At 38.9% G+C, this 16006-nt stretch overlaps 1 protein-coding gene across 2 annotated transcripts in view; it reads right to left on the reverse strand.

The window, feature by feature from the left end:
- The window catches only part of NARS2 (asparaginyl-tRNA synthetase 2, mitochondrial), a 132350-nt gene extending 124680 nt beyond the window's left edge, over positions 1–7670 (reverse strand). The window contains exons 1-4 of one of the 2 annotated variants that reach the window (XR_004302115.1): positions 7169–7670; positions 3999–4108; positions 2846–2966; positions 356–496 (exon numbers count right to left, since the gene is read on the reverse strand). The gene's annotated coding sequence lies outside the window, so the exon portion shown is untranslated. The remainder of the gene's footprint in view (positions 1–355; positions 497–2845; positions 2967–3998; positions 4109–7168) is intronic. The other variant, XM_032427025.1, reaches the window with a different exon arrangement.
- Positions 7671–16006: the final 8336 nt, after the last annotated feature.

The raw sequence follows: 16006 nt of genomic DNA on the forward strand, positions 1-16006 counted from the left end.
TGGCCTAATATATAGGTAACTGAAATCTCCAAAGGAGGGAGGTAACATAAAAAATATATGAAGAAATAATGGCTGAAAAACTTGATGAAAATTAAAACACATAGATCCAAGAAATTCTACAAGGTCTAAACACAAGGAACAAAGAAAACTGTGCCAAGGCACATCATAATCTAATTGCTCAAAACCAGTGATTAAAAGACAATTTCAAATCAGCCAAAGAAAAAAGTACCACACAAATAAAGCGTGCTTGGAATAAATAGTGTGACTAACAGAACTTTCAGGATAATACTCCAAGGTTATAATTATTCAACTTCTTCACAAGAAAGAACAGCTAAAAGCACACAAAGCACCTTACCTTAAAGAAAGAATGAATAGCAGCTGTGGCTTCACTGCGAACCCTCAGTATAGAACCCAGAGCATTAGTTCTACACCGAAGGTGAGGATATTGTCTCAGATACTCCAGAGGATGCCTCTCCTTATATTTAAAAGGGAAAGCCTGCCAATAAATGGGAAAAAAAACAAATTAAAAGCTAAAAAAGATAATGTTCTATAATAGCAGTTTCCAGGACACTTATTAAATAGTAATGCTTCAAAACAAAATTAAAATGTTTTCCCTGTTTCTTAATATAAGTGAATATAGTCCACATAATTCCAAATTAGTAGAATGGTGGATGGATTCAGAGATGTGGGTTTGAATCCAGCTCTACTACTTATTAGGTGTGGAACCTCGGGCAAAGTTAATATTACTGAGGCTAATCTGTTATTTATCAAATTTCCATCCATTAGCTTATATCAGTCACTACTTACAAATAGAGAGATTAGGATATAATTATGCAAAATAGTCCACTGTTTGGCACATAAGAGTTCAGAATATTGTAGATATTAAAGATTATGTTTTCTACAGCTGTGTACACACAGCTGGTGTTCAATTTTAAAGTCACCCAAATGTCTTGGAAGCCTACAATCATTTATAATCAATTGGCACTGTTCTTCCCTGTTTATCAACATGTCTAAGAACATGAGGGAGGGTCAACAGCTTTCTGTCATCTGGCAGAGTAGTATATATTTACAAAAATTTCAAATTATGACTCGATGTAGAAATATTACACCCTGCCTACCCTCATGTTTCAAGATTAAGAAGACAGAAACAAACCTTCAGACCAAAGTTTTAATAACAGAAAAGCTAAGTAAAAAAGCCAAACTGATAGCTTATTCCATTTAGTCTTATCTATTTCTTTTAGTGCACATACTAATTTATTTCATAATAGAATAAGTACCACATCTACTAAAGTCAAAATATGACATTAATAAGAGCCTGGAGACTGCCTGGGGATCAGAATTCCCTAATGTCTGAATACTTTACAATGAACCTGAAATCAAGGGGAAGAGAAGGTGAATGACAAAGAAGCCAAGAGAGAACAATTTAAGAAGAGTAAAACACATGGCAAATTTTAATAATCATTATACCCCTCTAAAAAAGCAGAACCAAAAATGGTTACCATCTCCCAATTCCTGAGTTCCAAATTATTTTCATAGTCTACTTTTCAGAAATCTTAGAGCCCGATTCCAGATTTTACATGTCAATTAGTATTTATTAGCATTTCAATTAGTATTTCTTGAAAAATTATTCAGAATGACTTTTTTTAAAAGTTGCCCATTTTCTCTCTTATTTCCTTATATTTATTTTCCTCCAATTATCCAAAAGAAATAAAAATGAATTAAAATGATGCAATTTCCCTATACTTCCTCATTTTTCGTTCATTAAATACTTAAAGACAAGTATAGCAAAACTACAGGGGAGCCAGATGGCTAGTACATCAATTTCAGCTGTGGCACTAGTCAGCTATACAACCTTGAGCAAGTCAGGTCACCTGACTGGGCCTCATTTTCTCCAGTTCAGAAACTGGATTGATAATCTATGATTTTATACCCTCTAATCTCTTTATCAGGTGATAAATAAAAGCTAGTAACAAAGAGTCTTGCAAAAATAGGCATAAACATGTCTCTTTTTTCTTTTTAAGATTTATTTATTTGAGAGAGAGAGAGCATGCGCCCACACACAAGCAGGTGGGGGCAGAGGGAGAAGGAGAGAGAAAACCAAGCAGACTCCCTGCTGAGCACGGGGCCCGACGGGGTTCTTGATTTCAAGACCCTGAGATCACAACCTGGGCTGAAACCAAGAGTCAGATGCTTAACCGACTGCACCACCCAGATGCCCCATATATGTCTTAATGTAGGATTTCTTATCTTTGCTCAGCCCAAGGATTACTCCAGTACTGTCCCACAGAATTTTCTGTGATAAATGGAAATGTTCTGTATCTGTGTTATCCAGTACGGTAGCCAGCAGCTGCCTGTAATGACCAAACACTTGAAATGTGGTTAATGCCACTGCGGAACTGATTTTATTTAATTTTGATTGATTTAGTATTAAAATAGTTGATATGAAACAGCCACAGGTGGCTAGTGGCTACTATACTGGTACAGCACAGTTCTAGATCCTGCAAAGGTCATTTCTAGGCAGGGCTTTCCTAAGAACATGGTCTACCCCGACGTCTCTGTCACTGCGGCTAACTGGGCATCTTCGTGAAAGTGGCAAGTTTCAACCGTGACAGCCATCCAAAGAGATACACAGATTAATACTTCACTTTCATTCATAAAACTCAATCATCTATATACTTTTTGCTATACTCTCTACAGTCCTCAGGCACCATAGCCTGTTTCAATTATCTGGGAAGTCCAACTGAAGCATGCTCTAAGGGCCATCTTCCCAATAATCACACTTAAAACAGACTGCTAATGTTTCAAATTAAGCCTAAATAGTCTCCATTAAAGTACTGGAGCATACCTTGGCATCGCAATTTCCAACAACTTCAATTTTTTCTGCCTTCAGTTCCACATCTTGCTTTTTGGATGGACTTTTTACCAGCTGCCCTTGAACTTCCACAGAACTCCCAAAAGCCAGTTCTCTACAGTAACAAAAAACCAGCATAAACAAGATATCATTATATGGAACCCTCGTTTTAATACAAAACTTGCTATCAGAACATTCCAATATTTAATGAGAGAGGTTTCATCCTTCTTTGGGCAGCAAATAATTGGGAGAGACTGAAGCAAAGAATAGGTAGGGGATATTATTACGTGAAGATGTTAGAAGAAGAAAGGCCTCCATCAAAAAAACTGAAATCTTGCCATTTGCAATGACATGGATGGAACTAGAGGCTATTATGTTAAGTGAAATAAGTCAATCAGAGAAAGACAATTATATGATTTCACTCATTTGTGGAATTTAAGAAACAAAATAGAGGAGCATAGGGAGGGGAGGGAAAAATAAAACAAGACAAAATCAGAGAGGGAGACAAACCATAAGAGACTCTTAATCATAAGAAACAAACCGAGGGTTGCTGGGGGGGCGGGGACGGGGTAACCGGGTGATGGACATTAAGGAGGGCATGTGATGTAATGAGCACTGGGTGTTAATATAAGATTGATGAATCACTGAACTCTACGTCTGAAACTAATAATATATTCTATGTTAATTAACTGAATTTAAATTAAAAAAAATAGGGCGCCTGGGTGGCTCAGTTGGTTGAGCGACTGCCTTCGGCTCAGGTTATGATCCTGGAGTCCCGGGATTGAGTCCCACATCATGCTCCCTGCTCAGCGGGGAGTCTGCTTCTCCCTCTGACCCTCCCCCCTCTCATGTGCTCTCTCTCTCTCTCTCTCAAATAAATAAATAAAATCTTTAAAAAATAAATAAATAAATTTAAAAAAATAAAAAAAGAGAGAAAGAGAAAAAAAAAAAAGAAAAAGAAAAGGAAAGGCCTGGGCTTGAAGGATCTTGATTCCAGATAGTTGGACTTAAGCCTCAAAGCTCTGAAAAGCAGGTTTGTTTAGAAAGATCACTCAGGGGGCAATATGAACATTGGATTAGGGAAATGGGGAGCAGAGATGAAAGAAAAAAGACTCTTTTGTTTAAAAAAAAAACACAAAAGACTCACCTACTGTCAAAGCTTGAATCTGCTACAACCTGAAGGCTTTCCAAAGACGATCCATCATTTATATGCAGGAACAAGACTTCCTTCTGGAATCGGACTGAACGAATCCATCCCTAATGAAGAGAAATTTCTAAATGTGAGTTTAAAACACATAAACATTTTACATTTTCATTACACACGCACATATAAGGCTAAATGAAAAAAAAAAAATGTCCTCAATCCTGTCTTAACAAATCAATCGCTTTTAGCTCACCCCTAAGCATATCTAATTCAGTATGATTCTTATTGTAGTGAGATACAGCTTCGGCATCACACCTTTTTGTTTTGTTAATAAAATTCACCATTCTGAATAGATGCCTAACATTCCATTAGGTGAAGAGCCTAATTCACATCATCAATTTCCCCAATATTGGCTATTCCAGGTATTTCTTCTTGCCCCTCGCTCCTTTTCACCACCGTAACCAATAACAGGGCACATATTTTGGCCCCCGTCTTCTTTTATATAAAATTCCCAGAAGGGAGATTATATAGTTATAGACTAGAAACATCTTTATGGGATTTTTTTCCCTTTTAGAATGTATCACACAAAGTTCTCAAGAAGCTTTTCATGTGAACATAATTAGTACATAAGCTTTCGAAGACCCTCTGAATTTAAATGACAGGTATGGGTGAGTACAAATGAGAGGTCTTCTAGTAGACCAGTACTACTAAAAACAGTTCTCACAGATCACATCCAACTTACATTTAACTAGCACGGAAAAGAGAATATTCTTCTAGCAGACAGTGAACAAGTGTTTAACAACTGATGGTGTTTGATGAACTATCAGACATGCTTGGGAAAAGGGAGATGATTCTAGTTAGAAAAACTAGAGTTTTTGACCCTTACTTTGTGTTCCCATCATACCCTATAGACAATGTTATTAAAGCTCTTCTATTACTTATTTGCATGTCCATAATATTTTCAAAGTTTAGGAACCATGCTTTAGTTGCTTTGAAGGCCACTGTCAAGCACATAGTAAATAGTCCATTAATGTTTTTCAGTGAAAGAATATCTACCATGCACTAAAAATCTACTATTGACAAGTGTTTTACTACCTTCTTCATATACTATCTCATCCCTTCCTCACAACAGCTCTGTGGATTATCATTATAATTTGTCTTACAAGTAAAGAATCTGGACTCAAAGAAGTTAAATAACTTGAAGGTCACACTGCTGGTTAACATAAAGCCCAAATTTGAACCCAAGTCTACCAGAAAGCCCTTGAACTTCTTCTAGGGCTACATTGAATAAGTATAACTTGCCTCAGTCTCCTATACAAGGCCTTTCACAATTGAGTGTGCCCATCTTTCTGGTTTCACCTCCCCACGCTTCCCCGAAGGCAGGTGCTCTTTGGTCAGGTTCAATCAATAGTAATTCCCAAAGCACCACTGTCTTGCTTTTCACTTGTTAGTAAAAGATAACATTTGTGAAGCACCGTTTAAAAATGTGCTTCTGTTCTAAGCTCTTTATATTTTACTACTTATTCCTTACAAGAACTTAATGAAGTGAATATTAGAGATGGAGAACATATTTAGAGAAGTTAGGATAACCTCTCTAAATAATTAAAATCACAGTTCCCAAGCAGTAGAGCTAGAATTAAAATACAGTTCTCAGTTCAAAGTTCACGTTATTATCAAACTTCTCTACAATGCTATCATCACCCCATCCCCAGTTCCTCTGCCTGAGGAACTCATATCCTTCAGGACTCAAGCGAAATGTCACTTAATATAAGAAGTCTTCCTTGACCTATGCACATAGTTAAGGACGTCCCTCTCTATTTTCTCAAAATTTTTTATACCACCAATACCAATCACATTGCCCCAATTACTAGTCTTAGCCATTAGACCAGGGCTGACATACAAAAATATAATGTGAGCCACATATGTAATTCTGCATGTTATAGTGGTCACACTAAAAGTAGGTAAAATTAATTTTAATATTTTATTTAACCCAATTATGCTCCAAATATCAACATGTAATCAATATATATTGAGATATTTTGTATTTGTTCTCCAAAATTGGTATTTTACATTTACCCTTCAATTTAGACTAGCTGCATTTCAAGAGCTCAATGCCACAAATGTCAGGTAGCTACTATCTTAGGCTGCACAGCACTAAAACGAAAGCCTCTAACCTAAGCAGTAGCTTTTATCTTTACCAATCCAAAGGGATCATTAATGTATGTATGTCAAATGAATAGAAAATGAATAAATAGAAAAGGTTTTGATTTGTAACATGGAAAAAATATGAAACCTAAAGAAATGCAGAGGGGCCATACTGCTAAAAATCAAGGATATCCAAGGACAACAAAAATAACTTCATCAGTGTTTCAGCAACCTACAAGGAATGGTCAAACCACCTTGCTCGGTCTATGCCCTTAAGGGCAAATCTTCTATGTGGAGCTGTTACAAGTGATATTAACAAGAGAAATAATAGCAGCCAACATTTATTGACTGTGAGCCACTGTTCTAAATGTCTTAATACCTATCACCTCAAGCTTCAGGACTCTATGACATTAAGGCTGCTATTAGCCTCACGGCCATAAGAAGGAAACAGAGAACACATAAAAGACATGCCCATAATTAAGGAGCCACTAAGTGGCAGATTTGAACCTAGGCAGCCTGACTCCAGAGTTTCATACTGCTACACTCTACTCTTTCTCCTAACTTATTAAACATACATTATATGCAAACCCCCATTTTTAGGCCTTGGGGTGGTTAAAAGTTGAATAAAAGCAATTGTTTAGTTGAACAAGTATTTACTGTCAGCCATGTGTGAATACCAAGACAGATGAGACACGGTGTCAGCTCTCAAGGAGCTAGTCGAGGCAGCCACTATTAACTGTGGATGTTCATTATGAGGGACAAAGGAAACGTTTATTTTGCTGTATGACTAACAAGTTTACAGGTAATGTCCTGGTACCGTGAAAGCAAAGTTCCAGGACTTCACAGGCATCCCAACAGTTTTGCAAAAAGTAACGGCAGACAAGGAAAGGAGAAAAGTGTGAACGCACACAATTGGCTACCTTTTCTCCTTTTCCTGCCTGTCATTCTCTCTGACAAGGCAAGCCTAGTCGTGGAGGTGCCATTTAAGTCACTAAAAAGAAAAACCCACTCCCTTCCCATACACCCACCTGGACCTTAACGCGCTCCCCTTTCGTGTTCTGGGCCCCGAGAGCATCCCGCACGCTCAGTCTGGCTGAAGGTTTGTGTCTCGGGCAGGGAGTGGAGGAACAGGGGCGCAGGGCTCGGATCAGGTACCGGGCCCCAAACATCGCGCGGCTGCCCTAGGCCTTCCTCGGGACCAGCCCCGATCCCGGCTGGTGCGGACCCTGCCTATGGTGAACCTCCCCTCTCGATTGCTTCCCAGTTCTGGGCTACAGCCCTGCACGCAGGCGCTCCACGCCCCCCAACCCCGGCTGCTCCCTTCCCCTTCAGGGGCTCCAGCTCTGTCCCCACAGAGCCTCCCCCTGCGCTTCCCTCTCCCGGGACTGGGTGGAGCGGAGACAACAGAGTCAGCGGCGTAAGCCCAAAAAACCACGCGCCGTAGCCGGCCAAGACACCTCACGGTCCCACGTAGTTTCCAAACCCACAGCTCAGACCGCCTCCACTAGCTGAAACACGCGGGGCCGCCGCCACTACGTCACACGTCAACGTCAACGTCATCACGCTACGAGAAGGTTAAGAAGGAGCGTGCGCACTTGTGACTCCAGTTTATGGAGAAGGCGGGCTTGAGGCAGGTGCAGGCGGAGTGGGGAGGGAGCGGGCCAGAGGCTCAGAAGGGGCGGAGCAAAGCCATTCCAGCTGCAGGTGTTATTGCTGGGAAAAATGGGGAGCACACCTGGGATGGGGCGTAAGAGGTGTTCATTTCTAAAGCTTGCAGGTGATGCCGAGGAACACTGAGAGGCAAAAGAGACTGATGCAGAAGGAAAGCCTCCAGGAGACTTAGTTGTTGAGAGGATTAGCCGGAGGATATCAGTTGTTCCTGAGTTCTGAGCACAAGGAAAGACAAGACATAGATCATCCTTGCTCAAGTCATTGTTGTGTGGTATTACACTTCTAAACAGACAACTGCATAAAAGTGTGATCAGTTCCCTGGCGGAGCCTAACCGTGGGATGCCAGAGACAGCTTGCTGGAGAAGGTATCCCTCTTCTTGTATATGCAAATCAGAGAAGGCACGACAGACTGTCAAGATGTTGGAGAGAGACTGGAGGGAATGTCAGCCATTGCCTGCTGGAATCTTTGTCTTTTTCCCAACACAATTATCTGCATTTGTCTGACCTGGAAACAATGACCCTTTTAAATTTATCCACCACCCCCTCCCAATTAAAAAAAAAATTCTATAATTCACTGACAACCATGAAAAGGTTTCCATCTAATTAAAAGATAAAAGTAAGGGTTGGCAACTTAAAGTTACTGCTATTATTATGCCCATTTTACAGATACAGGAACTTGGGCACAGAAAAGTGAAATGACTTGCTCAAGGATATACAATACATCCTATAAATCTGAGATTTAAACTCAGAAATTCTGGCTCCATGCACTAAACTATTGTGCTATAGAGTGTCTCAAGGTGGGAAATAAAATCATGGTCCCTTCCACCAAGAAGCTCATGGTCTAGACATGGGGAATGACAACAAAACAGATTATTGCAACATAAACCTGTAAGTACCCATAAATATTTGAGCCAAGAGGAGTGGTAGCCTAGAGAAGGAAATAAACTGAGTTTTTGAAGAGGATCAGAATTTTGCAACGCTGGGATGTAAGAAAGAGTATTTCCTGCAACAAGGTGAGCAGGAAAGGTTGCTAGGAGGGCAAACAGCCTGGAAGAATTGTAAAATTGTTCTCAAGACAGACAAAAAATATCTCCCAGAAAAATACCAGAGTTCTTGGGCCTTCTTGAACCTTTCGAAAAGAAATATGGAGGGGTACCTGGCTGGCTCAGTAGGATCATGCAACTCTTGATCTTGGGGTCATGAATTCGAGCCCCACATTTGGTATAGAGATAACTTAAATAAAATTTAAAAAAAAATGGAAACATCCAAATACCTTCAGAATTATGTAGCTTTGGGACTTTAACAAAAAAATAAGTATGGCTTTGGTGTGCTGGCTACAAAATCTGGGAAGAAGACGATCACAGCATTAATGTGTTTTTCAATTCATATCTCCCCTTTTGACTATGCCTGCCTTGTCCAAGTGTTGAAAAGTAGTGACCAATTGGCTCACTTCCTTCCCAGGCTATTTTTCTGTCTTGCCTTCTTTCTCCACCCCTTTCCCCTCAATGTGTATTTTAAGAACTGTGGTCCTTACCACAGTGATCCTGACTTCCTTTACTCTCTCACCTATTGCTTGTCTAAGCCAAAGGGTTAATTAATTTCTAAGCAGGAGACCAGTGCCTACTAGTATGATGAAGACAAGGGAAACCGGTGAGTGAAACTGAAAATTAGCAGTAGTTAATTAAAAATGTATATGACTGGAAGTTGACTATAGCATCTGTGTGTCTGGTACTAAGTTCAAACCACTCCATGTATCTTGTGCTAGATCAAATCATGTTTTCTTATTTTTGTTTTCAAGTTGGGATGACACTGCCTTTTTTAGATTCATCACCTTTCAGACAGTAGCCAGAGTAATCTTACCACAATGAATATATTACTATGTTGGTAATAATGGTTGCTAGTGCTGTAAAATGCTTACTCTGTGCCAGGCAGTTGTCACATATTAACTCACTTAATCCTCACAATAGCCCTCTGAAGTAGGGTTAGCATCATCATCCCCAGTTTCCAAAGTAGAAACTGAAGCTTGGCAAGGTTTCGAGCTTGTACCAAGTTACGCTGGCAGTCTGGCACTAGAGTCCATTCTCTTCCCCACTTGTTACTCCAGTGATTAAACTACTCTTCAGCTGCTCCCCCTACAACATAAAGAGGACTTGCCTTCTTCAGCATGCCTAGTAGTCTCTCTATGATTCAGGGAGTTCCCTGAGGTTCCCTGGAGTGAGGAACAGAAGTGAAACGTACTTATTGTTACCTTTTGATAATACAGGTCTAGGCAATGAACACTGTCAGCATTAGTCGTCAGCTTTAGAGAAGGTTTTAATCAGGCTCAGCATGACAGGTTTCAGCTTCACTTGCAAAACTTCAGGGCTTCTAAAAGGCAAGCATTACTCTGATACTCTGTGTGGTCATAAAATACAACTCTGTGTTCAGGGTTTTCATTATGCTTGAATCTACTCATGAAACTCTCAACTTGGTATCAAGGTCATGACCTCAAAACATAGAGGAACATAGTACCTGATGCAGAAATTATGGAGACATTAGGTGTAGACAAGGAATGGATGGATATTGCTAAGGATCCTGGGCTTCTCTGAAGAAGCTAAAGTTGGTGAGTACAATTTAACTTGAAAAATGGAAAGGCGCAGGCACAAAACAGAACAAGAAGTCACATGTGTAGTTTAGAACCTTCAGAAAAGCAGCTCATAATCTAGAAAGAAAAGCTGACAAGTGAATGATCAGTTAAAGGAAAAAGCACAGAAGAGCAGTAGTAACCAAGTGCTGGGGGAGTAAGGCAGTTTTCCTAGAAGAAGTGACATCTAAGCTGAAGCCAGAAGTTGAGTATCAGCCAAGAAAAGGGGAATTGTACATGCTGAAGAGATTTGGCAATGTTCGATACCATGATCCTGGTGGGCTTACCTGTATCAGATATGTAAACATTCTTTGAGCTGTACACTTAAGATTTGTGCATTTCACTTACATATACCTCAACAAAAATATAAATTAAATATTAAAAATAGAGGAATCAGGTCTGCTGCTAGAATTCGAGCATCTTCTTTCCCTGGTTAGTGCAAGAATTTTTTTTTTTTTTTGTAAAACATGTGACCTATTTTCTGCATATAGAAGAGTTTAGAAAATAATGCAATAAAACCTGGTAGCTAACACCTAGGTTTGTCATATCAAATCTTAATATTTTGTCCTATCTCCTTGAGATCTTTCTCCTTCCAGGAAATGGACCTCCTTTGAACCTCTCTGTAATCCCATTTCCCTCTTTTCCTCCTGGATAGAGGTAACCACTATCCAGAATTCAGTGTTTATCATTTCCTTCCATGTTTTATAATTCCATGTAATTATACACACACACACACAATTTTATATATATGTATAATATATACACATCTGTGTACATATACATATATGTTATATAATATGCACATATCTATAGTTTCTTGTATTGTTCTGTATAGTTTTAAAATTTAAATTAATGGTATCTTACTCTATAAATTATTCTGCAACTCAAATTTAGTTTTTCACATATATCCATGTAGCTGCAACTCATTCTTTATAGTATTCTGTTATATGAATATACCACAATTCATTCATTCTCATTCTGATAGTTATTTGGGTTGCTTTCAATGTTTTTCTGTTAAAAACAGCAGTAGATTTACCATGAAGCTAATGAAAGGTAAACTCAGAGCCCCTTATTTGAATTTATGCAAATAAGTCTCATACCCCTCAGCATTCCCCTCTCCTCGGCCCCTCCCCCCCAGTGCTGGGTGCTGCTGGGAGTTGTAAAGAAGAGGGGAAGCAATTAGGAAGCATTTCTAAAGGAACTCAGAAGAGAGGACCATGAATTTCCGAAGTTCCAGAAATTTCTTGTAACTTCTCTCATTCTAAATAAATATTTATCTCAATATTTGTAGTTCTGTATTATTTTCCTTCAAAAGAACCTCCTAAATTATGTAAGCTTTAAGACCCACAGAACTGGATCTGCCCTACATTATAAGACTGCTGAGAAAACTAGATGGGACACGTCAAATAGTGTCTCTGCATCATACACCTTAAGTGCAGAAGCTATGCATCTTCAGCTTTACTAGGTGCTGCCAAATTGCTCTCCCAGCTGAGGATTCCAACTGATACATCCTCCAGCAAGCTTACAAGGATTCTCAGAGTTCCATACCTTTAGTGACAATGGATAGAGTCAGACTTTTGAATTTTTACCAATGTTGGGTAAGACAGAGTATCTCAGTGTTTTTAGAGATTGTATGTTCTTTATTCCTTTTTTTTACCCCCTCAAAATTCCATGTCAACCATATCACCCATCATTGTCAGTAGCATAGTGGAAAAGAGCGCTAACCTGGCAATCAGAAGTCCTGGTTCAAATCTCATCTGGGGCCCCCTAGCTTCGGAATTTTCCGGAAGTCACTTAAACTCTAGACTTCCTTCACAGGGCTGTTGACAGTATTAACTGCAGCATTTTGTGAATTCTGTGATAGAGAAATGCATGTGGTCTCTGACTGAATACTCCCCATGATTTATGAGTCTTAGAGTTAAGGAATCTCCTGAATTTTATCAGCCAATTCTCTTTCATTCCCAAAGCAAAAGGCTCAAAATGATTTCTATCTACTTTGTATACATTTTAGGTACAGTTCTTCCGTGTATATCAGAATCACCAGCAGTGCTTGTTAAAATGCAAATTCCTGGGTCTCCTGCCTGATGACTCTGACTCACTTTGAAAAACCCTTCTGGCTCTGTAGTTGGGTTTTATCCTTTCCCTGGTTTTTCCTTCTGCTTTCAGGAGGCCCTCTGAGACTTGAACTACTTTTCTTATGCTGTACCACTTCTGCTACTACTATTATTAAACTTCTAATGTGTTTTCAAAGAGACTATAACAAAACCACCTGCTGTCCAAGCCACCTTCCAGATTTAGGGTGGGGGAGGCACCAGCGCACAGTGGCTGGAGCATGACCCCAGGCGTGCTGAAGGAGCTTCGTCCTCTGCTGGCCCTGCTGGGGCATCAGGGCAATCTACACTGAGTATTTTGTTCACCCATTACGTATGCAGAACTTGTCTATCTGCAGGATAAATTCCTAGAAATAAGACCAAAAATTTGTTTCAAAAATATCTTTCATGTTGTTTTATGTATCCAGTTGCTCTCCTCATCCCCATTTCAGATACTAATCTGGTCGACTGTGGGTTTAATGTCTATACATTTGGCAAAGACCTAGAAATTTTAGAAAATAGGTTACCATAATCCTCTGTGATTATACTGCAGATGAAAGAAAACATACTTACTCCCAGGGGTGGCTAAGGTTTTTATCACCTGTTAAAATTTAGATTTAGGAGAGACTGGACACAGTCCTCTCTTAGATAGGTTACTTGAAATTTCGATTTTGTATAATTACTTCTGGAGTTTGATACTTGTTAATTGGTTGGCTCATTGGTAGACATTTGTATTTCTGAAATTGGGGTTGAAAGGAAATCGTAACATCCTCTGCAAATAGGTTAATGAGTAAAGCGTACAAATTTTTATGCCTTATTATTTGGGATAATTTGGCATGTAGTAATAGCCTGGGTTTTCACAGCTGAGGATAAAAGGAGGTTTAAAAAAATGTTTTTTGTTATGATGCAAATAACAGAAGAATATATAAAATATAAGTGTGTAGTTAATGAATGCTTATAAAACAAATACCCATCTAACTACCATCCAGATCAAGAAAAAGAACATTGCCAGGACTCTTCTAGCCCATTCCCTTCCCCTTGGCAAGCACAATTTCCCTACTCTTCTGACCGTCTTGGTAATCTTTGCTTTGCTTTTCTTTATAGTTTTGCCACCATCTCAGTATGTAGTCTAGACATTATAGTTTCCTTTGTTTTTGAACTTCATGTAAATAGAATCATACAATATGGGTTATTTTGTGTATGATCTCTTTTGCTCAATACTATTTTGGTGAGAATCCACTGTGTCACTGCCTATAACTAAAGTTTGTTCATTTTCATTGCCGTCTGGTATCCCATTTTATGACTATAACCCAATTTATTTATCCATTCTGTTGATGGATTTTTGGGTTGTTTCCAGTTTGGGGTTATTATGAGTAACACTGCTATGATTATTTTTGTACATAACTTACTATAAGTGTGTATGTATTTAAGCTGGGAATAATATCTAGGAGTAAAATTGCTGTATCATACGGTACACAGATTGCAGCTTTAGTAAATAAGGCCAGACTTTTCTCAGTGTCACCCGCCACTTAGGGGAGTTGCTGTTTCTTTACATTCTCATCAACACTTGGTCTTGTCAGACTTTTAAATTTAGTCATATTGGTTGAGGTGTAGTAATCTCTCATTGCAGTTTCCTTTGTATCTCCCCGAATACTATTCCTTATTGAGCATCTTTCAATGTTTATTTTCACTGGGTTTTCTTCTTTAGTGAATTCGCTAAATCTTTTGCCCATTTTTCCACCGAGTAGTCTTTTTTGTAATTGATTTTCCAATTAATCTACATAAGTTCTCACATATATAGTTTAGATATATGCTCTTCTCAGTTATAAGCATTGCAAATATCTTCACCCACTCTGTGGGTTGCCTTTACCATGGTGTATTGTGAGGAAATGGCTGAATGATAGCAAAGCTTGACATTATTTGATCCTTTGCTTTAGAAATAGTGTCTAGTTCTTGAAGAAAATAATTGACACTCAAAATTGCCCTTTTGATTTATTTGGGCAATGTAAGACCAACATCTTTTGTCATTTCTGTTACTGTTCTTCTTTAAAAATGGATTTTTTTTCTATTCAAATGTTTATTTTTTTTATATCCTTCCCCCCACCTTTCTGGTTGCATGGTTAATGGCCTTTTCTACACATCTCTATGTGGTAATCTTCAAGGAACAATCTTAAGGCTTGCATCTTCACTTTAAATTGTTTGAAGCTTATTCTGTCTGCTTGCAAATATTTCTCTGTATAATCAACCTCTAAGATTTCAGACCAGAAAACCAGATAACTTGGAAAAGAAAAATTACATGTAGGAGACAATACAATCTGAGCTGATCCTCCTATACTCATATTTTCTTTTTGATCACACAGAACTTCAAAGAATGAAGTTAGCTTTTCAACATTTCTTTGATGCCCCCACAGCTTCATAATGATCACTCCATCTTGTCTGGGAACATTTTTCACGGCCTATACCTACATTTATGCCTACGTTTTTGCAGCATTTTCCACTGAAGAAGTGAGAGTGAAAAGAATGGGCAATTCGCCCCTCCCAAAAGTTTCCAAAAATTTTGCACGTGAAGAAGAAATGTTTCCAAATAGTAAAACTCCACAAAGGTGTAGGTATTTTTTTCACAGGGAAGTACCTTTTCACAAACACCTTTGGTTTATAACCAAAAATAAAAAGCAGATGGGCTTTTGGTCCATTTTACTATCGTTTTTAAATTTTCTACAGTGGCACACCCCCTAAGTGCCTGCACCTCGGGCAGACCACTCCCACTGCCCTGCCCTTGGTATGCCACTGATATTAAGCATGATATTTTCTATAGACTTCTGGGAAATACTTTTTCATTTAAGGAAATTCTCTGTTGCTTCTGAAGGATTACTGCCCTCCCACCCCAGTATATATAATGTCATGAAGAATGAGTGCTATCTTTGGAAAAGAATAACCTCTGCTCAGAGATATGCAACTTCTTTTTTTTTTTAAAGATTTTATTTATTTATTTGAGAGAGAGAATGTGACAGAGAGAGCACGAGAGGGAAGAGAGTCAGAGGAAGAAGTAGACCCCCCGCTGAGCAGGGAGCCCAATATGGGAATCGATCCCAGGACTCCAGGATCATAACCCGAGCTGAAGGCAGTCGCTTAACCAACTGAGCCACCCAGGCGCCCAGATATGCAACTTCTAACTGAAGAGAATTTTTTCCTCAGTCTGGAAGAGACGTGTTCCTGGAATGTGTAGGAGCATCAGCACTCACCATTGGTCTAAAATGAACAGACAATTATGTAAGCACTTAAAGATACAAAAAGGAGATGTGCTTATGCCCTGGTTTTTCAAACAGGAAACAAAAAATATTGATGACCCAGTAAACTGTTTTGAACTCCTTACAAAAGGGGCTTGTGAAAGGTGTGTTAAAAGAAGGACAGCAAGTAGATTGTCCGAGAACAGTAATGCCTGAACATTCAGGGACGTGGATATTCCCTTTCATAGATTTCCA

The sequence above is a fragment of the Phoca vitulina genome, unplaced genomic scaffold (assembly GCF_004348235.1).
Source record: "Phoca vitulina isolate PV1807 unplaced genomic scaffold, GSC_HSeal_1.0 scaffold36, whole genome shotgun sequence".
Lineage (NCBI taxonomy): Eukaryota > Metazoa > Chordata > Mammalia > Carnivora > Phocidae > Phoca > Phoca vitulina.